This window comes from Miscanthus floridulus, chromosome 1 (assembly GCF_019320115.1).
Source record: "Miscanthus floridulus cultivar M001 chromosome 1, ASM1932011v1, whole genome shotgun sequence".
NCBI lineage: Eukaryota > Viridiplantae > Streptophyta > Magnoliopsida > Poales > Poaceae > Miscanthus > Miscanthus floridulus.
The window spans coordinates 12,301,748-12,308,119 of NC_089580.1; the positions used below are offsets into that span (position 1 = coordinate 12,301,748).

Here is a 6,372-nt window from a genome sequence, read left to right on the forward strand (position 1 = left end):
GACTGAGAGAAATCAGCTCTGAAAACTCGGCCAAAAGGAACGATCTGACAAACTAGATGTCCCTGAGAATCGAGCACACGAGAAAGTCCAGTCTTAAAGCGCACCTCAAACCCATCTTGAAGGAGTTGCGAAACAGAGAGCAAATTGAAATGCAGGCTTGAAACCAAAGCAACGTCCTTCAAGATAAAAGACTCATTGACCCGAATGGTCCCACGAGACAGCACCTTACCTTTGCTATTGTCCCCAAATGTGATGTACTCCTTGTATTGCATGGGGTCGAGGCTGGAGAACCATTTGGAACTTCCGGTCATGTGGCGCGAACAGCCGGAATCAACAAGCCACGTGTTCTCCAGGCCTCCGCTCTACATCAATAGAAAGATAGGCGGTGAGCAAATGACACAACACTGGGGTTAGTGAAATGAGGAGAATACCAGTGTTGAGTCATTTGCCCTGGAAAAGTGTTAGGAAAAACACCATACATGCCATGTCCCATTGGAGAGAAGCGATCACCACGTGGGGGAAAACGTGGTCCGCTAGGAGTGTGGGACTGAAAGCCACCGTCGCGAGGTCCAGAGTCATATAGATCATGACTTGGGCCACGCCGGGCACGACCACCATGTGGTCTCGCCACCTGAGGCCTAGCACCTTGAGGCATTGCACCTCTAGGCCTAACACTGTGCCTCTGAACAGGCGGTACATGTACGCCATGGGGAGGACGGTACATGTTCCGATTGTTCAACTCGTACTCGCGCTGCTCATCTCTCTTCCTCCTAAAGCAAAACTTAGCCAAATGACCATCTCTATGGCAATAGTCACAGTGGTACCTCACCTCTCTCTTGGATGGTGGTTGACTCACTCTCTTGTGGATGTGGTTCACTCTCTGAGGCTTTTTGGCTTTAGGAAGGGGTGCACTAGAGATGTTGGGTAGAGTATCGAGTGAGTTCCGAAAGTGGTTCGGTTTGGGAACCCAAACTTGCTTGGATGGTGGAGCTTTTGGTGGTTCTTCAAACACACCATCTTTGATCATAGGCTTGGTAGACTCTGGTGGAGGGATCTTGATCAATTTGGGAGTGTTGGTGGGTTTCTCACTTGGGTTCAAACCACTATGTTCACCAACCTTGCCATAGACATGCTCACCCTTCCCACCTATAGCAAAGCCTACTCCCGATGAGTCAGTTCCCCGCCTGAACTGGCTCACCATCATGCCCAACTGAGGCTCACTGCACGACACCCAGCTCAAGATGGACCGAAGTTGTGTGTTTTCTTCCTCGGTTCCCATCTTGTCGTGCCTGCAGGACTCAAGCTCCAACACCAAAGCTTCACATCGAACACATGTAGTGGTGGTGCTATCTGAGTTGGCCTTCTCAAACTCAGCAAGTTTGGCAACCTTCTCTGCCAACTCAGATTGCAAGCCTGAGCAGGACTTGCATGCACCGAGCAACCCAGAACAAGACTTCAGCTCATCACATTCATCAAGCAAAACAACATACTTGGATTGCAAGTCAGAGAGGTTAGACATGTGTATAGCGCACTCATCGCACTCCTCCTCCTCTGACACCACTACACCACTCTTGGCAAGCTTCAACTCCTTCAAAGCAACCTCTAGCTGGTCCTTAAACTCTTTTCTCTCGCAGGCAGCACGCTTAAGCAACTTATCTTGACTCATCAATGTATCATTCATAGTATCAAGCTCAAGCATAAGTGAGTCAAGTGTGGGCGGTACCTCATTTTCGTCGTCGTCGACGTCGACGTCCTTTTTGAGCTTTGCTCCACCGTCAACCGCCATAGTGCAAAACCCACCATGGTTTGCACCGGCAACAAAGCAGAGACCGTTGAGCTTGTCCTCGCGCTTCTTCTCGGACTCATCGTCGGTCGAGGGAGAAGAAGAGTGATCATCGTCGGAGTCGTCGTCGAGGTCGCTGAGGGAGGCGAGGAAGGCGCGTTCTTGAGCTTTGGCCTTCCTGCGGTACGCTTTCTTGATCGCCTCCTTGTCGAAGCCGCCCTTGGCCTTATGCTTGCCGGAGGTGTAGTCGCGCTTATCCTTGCGCTTGTCGGAGTCGTACTTGTTGGTGAAGGGCTTCTTCTTGGGGCAGTGCGCGACGAAGTGGTCCGGATCTCCACATCCATAGCATCCCTCCTTCGGGCCACCACTGCGTCGGCGGTTCAAACGGTTGTTGTGAAACCGAGAGAACCGACTGATGACGAGTGCCAACTCATCATCCCCAAGAGACTCCAGCTGCTCCTCTGTGACTGACATCAAGCACGACAAAGAGAAAGAAGCTTGTGAAGGGTTAGTCAAAGAACTTGAACCACTACCTGAGACCAAAGCCATGGTTGGTGTGGAAGGATTCTTGAGCTTGGCTTGGGTTTGGTAATCGATCTCTGTGGACTTGAGCTTGCTGAAAAGCTCGTCGACGGTGAGGGTGTCGTAGTTGGCGGACTCGATGATCGCCGACACCTTCACATCCCATACCTTTCGATCAAGGGCATAGAGAAGCTTGAGCGCCCTCTCATGATCACTATAAGGTAGGTTGGCCTTGTTCGCTTTCATTTTGTTGACGATAGTCTGAAAGCGGGAGAACATGGCATCGATGGACTCGCCATCAAACTGAGAGAAGTTCTCGTACTCGCGCTTGTACGTCTCATAGAGTCTGGTCTTGACCTGTGCGGTCCCCTCGTGATAGCTCTGAAGCCTCACCCAGATCTCTCGAGCTGTAGTACAATCGGAGACACGCTCGAACTCAGAGAGCGAAAGACTCGAGAAAAGCACACTGCGAGCTTTGCTATTTGCGTTGTGCCGATCCTTGTGATCCTGGGTGGTACGGGCCGCTACAGGGAGCACAACGAAAGTAGCATCCTCGCAAAATTCCCAGACGAGCCAATCAATCCCCTGGAGATGCGCAGACATGCGGATCTTCTAATAAGGATAGTTGGACCCATCAAAGTGCGGTGGTTTGCCAGAACCACGCTCCATGTCGCCTTCGTGGATCACGGACCGATTAAGGTGGAATGATCCTTAACCGGCTCTGATACCAATTGAAGGACCGGAAACGGCGACCAGAGGGGGGGGGTGAATGGGAGCCTCAAATTTCTTCCGAAATCTTCAACCACTGTCCCAACATCAATCCCCAAAAAGCATTCACAAAAGACTTGATGACCACGACCCTAGAGAAGGGTGGATACTCCCTCAGAACACAACGGGTCACCACAGAGCAAACGGAACAAGGATCGAAGCCCAAACGAGCAAACTCCCAAAATAAAACAGCACTGCTCCTGCAAATATCGGACACGTCCGGTATTTTCGGACACGTCCGGTATGATCTCGGACACGTCCGGGATTTTCAGCAGCAAGCTGACCAAAAGAGAAAAATCCGAAACCCCATCAAACGGTGTCCAAAAATCATAAAATTTTAACCATAGCTCTTTAGACACCAAGGGAAGATCTCCACAAAATTTCAGCTCAAAACTCCAAAGTGAGAAATATCGGACACGTCCGGTATGATATCGGACACGTCCGGTATTTTCAGCAGCAAGCTGACCAAAAGAGAAAAATCCGAAACCCCATCAAACGATGTCCAAAAATCATGAAATTTTAACCATAGCTCTTTAGACACCAAGGGAAGATCTTCACAAAACTTCAGCTCAAAACTCCAAAGTGAGAAATATCGGACACGTCCGGTATGATATCGGACACGTCCGGTATGAACGAGCAGTTTCTCGGGAAAAATTAAATCAAGCCATAACTTGATCAAATCAACTCCAAATGACTTGAAACTTTGCACAAGAGTTCACAAGCGGGTAGAAAGGCAACCTCTAAAAGATCATAGCCCGAGACAAACTCTAACTCCGTGAATCGAAGGAATTAAAGAAAACCCCAAAAAGATAGGTCAAGAACTAAAATTGCCCGGATCTGCGATCTCGTGAGGAATTAGTGGATTTCCTTCGGTGGAAAGCTTCTACTCATGTCACTGATCGATCCAAGGCAACAAGAACGAACCGAAACCATCCCAAATCAAGAAGAACGAGAGGGGAAACAAGAAGGGACAAAAGGAGCTCGTGAAGAACACCAAAATCACATCAAGAACACAACTAAATCATGAATCCCGGAGGACATACGGTGGTTACGGCCACCGATTCCTTCAAAACCAAGTCACAATTTGAGTTGTGGACCTCTCTCATACATGGAAGCAAACTAGAGGAAGAAACCCTAAAGGAGAAAATGAAAACTGGAGGAGGTGAGGAAGATGGGGGCTCCCTCATCCTATTTAACAGGGCTATTACACATTCCCAGTTTTGCCCCTGGATACAAATGAGTTGAACCGCTAAGCCCAAGGGCGTTGTTGTCCAACCCGGTGTAATCTTGATCCGACGGCCACCGCGCCTTCTCACCGGTAGCTTTGCCTCGACGCGAACTCCCCGATGCCGCCACGTGCCGTCCGTCCCTCCTCGGAACCTCCGCCCGGGTTTTGAGGCCCAAACCCGTAAACCGTCCATCCGATGGTTTTGAGGTCCAAACCATCAAACCGTCCGCGAGTAGCGTACTCCATACGCGTCCCCCGCCATCCGACGCGTGTCACCGCCGTCCTCGACCGGCCGGCCCGCCAAGTCCTCCTGAGCCTCGCTCGACTCACGCGTCCGCCGTCTTGACCCGGTCAACACCGTCACTCCATGTCTTCTTGCACTTGTCGGTGTCCCAAGTGTCAGCCACCGCGGCTAGTCACCCGGCCTCTGGGTCCCTCGGTCCAAGCCTCACGTCCGTCCTTCACCGCTCCCGGTCTGTCGGCACGGCACGTCCTCCTTGACCTTCACCTCGCCGTCGACCACCGCATCCGAGCTCCACACCTGCACAACACAAGCCAAAAGACATGTCGCACTCATAGCTTTCGCCATGGTAGGGTTAGTCACCACTCAACCTACTTCGTGGATCACATTGACAATCACTCATCACAAAACGAACACACAAGGGTACTTGTCAACCTTGTGTTCGCACAGCTAAATCATCCCTAGTAATTTCATCAGGATCCTCTATCCCGAGTGTTCTCTTTCTTTCTATATCTCTAGGGTCCTCAATCTTGATAGTAAGCTTAACCTGTGAATGTGATGCAGCAACAGAAGTAGCAATATAGTGTCAGTTTTTTTTTTAATAAGCAACAAGGAACATGCAGCGACGCAGCGCTATAAAGTTTGGAAAGTGTAACGCAGCTAGAACAAAAGATGGCAACACCTTTATTTTAGCATATATAAGATCGGTACACAGGCGTAGGATAAGGCCCTTATCTGTCTATATCCTAATATTGCCAGCTGAATCACTCCAAACGTCCAAGTCATACTTGTTATTCTACTGACATGAATGCAACTAGGGCAATGTATTTTAATGCAAATGAGCACAAAAATCAAGCAAGAGAGCAGCTAGTTTACCTCGCCAAAGGTCATGTCCCTGTTCTACTTCAGCAACTCCAGTACCCAGCAACGGAGCCAAACGAAAGCAAAGTCAGTAAGCACTAATTCCAGTGACGCAAAACGAGCCAACGAAGGCTGGAATCAGCGGACCCTTTTGATTTCGCGGATGTTCTCCAGGTCCTCCGGGCTCGCGTCCGCCGGCTCGGCGGAAGTCGCGACCCCGTCCTCAGCAGCCGCGTCAGAGGAAACCGGTGGTCCTGGGTCTTCCTCGGGAGCGACTGTGGTTTCAGAGGCGCTAGACTCCTCCTGGTCGAGGGAAGCAGCTGCGCCCCTGCGGCGGCGCCGGTGGAGCGGCCAGACATTGGGGCCAGACGGGCAGAGTTCATCGTGGTGACGGTGACTGTGGGGGAAGAGACAAATGAGATGGCTGGGAACTGCCCGGGCCGCCAGGAGCGATGGAGACGAGACGCGGTGACGAGAAGGCGAGAGAAAGGGAATGAGCGGTGGCGTGAGCAGCGCCATCGGGCTCCGGCCAGCGGCGGTTGCTTGTCCTATCTCTTCGGGCCGCAGCATCCGTATACATTATCAGGACGTCGAGCTCGCCGAGCTCATGCCACGTCGGCTAGCAGCCACGACACGCATAAAATAATTCTGAACCTCGACACCAAATCAATTGACGTTGAGACGTGTAAGCTCGGCGCGGCGTCGAGTTCAGGGTCTATTTTTTAAAATAAGACGTATTTATGAAAATCTTTTAAAAAAGCCAAAAAAAACAAACAATTCAATTATGGTAAAGACTATGCGGCGGTGCGTGGGTTTGTGCTGAATTAACGAACTTTTAGATGGGCCAGTAAATAAAAGCCCATACCATCTTTTTTTTCTTTTTTTCCCATTTATTTTTTCTTTCTAACATCTTTTGATTATTCAACTAAACGGTCGTTTAGTCCGTTTACACACTGTTTAAATCCTACA

At 50.3% G+C, this 6,372-nt stretch overlaps 1 long non-coding RNA gene across 1 annotated transcript; it reads right to left on the reverse strand.

Moving 5' to 3' along the window:
- Positions 1-4,090: 4,090 nt before the first annotated feature.
- Positions 4,091-5,871, reverse strand: LOC136473099 (uncharacterized). Its single transcript, XR_010762491.1, has 2 exons — positions 5,419-5,871; positions 4,091-5,089 (listed from the first exon to the last, which is right to left on the reverse strand). It is a non-coding gene; the product is annotated as an uncharacterized lncRNA (long non-coding RNA).
- Positions 5,872-6,372: the final 501 nt, after the last annotated feature.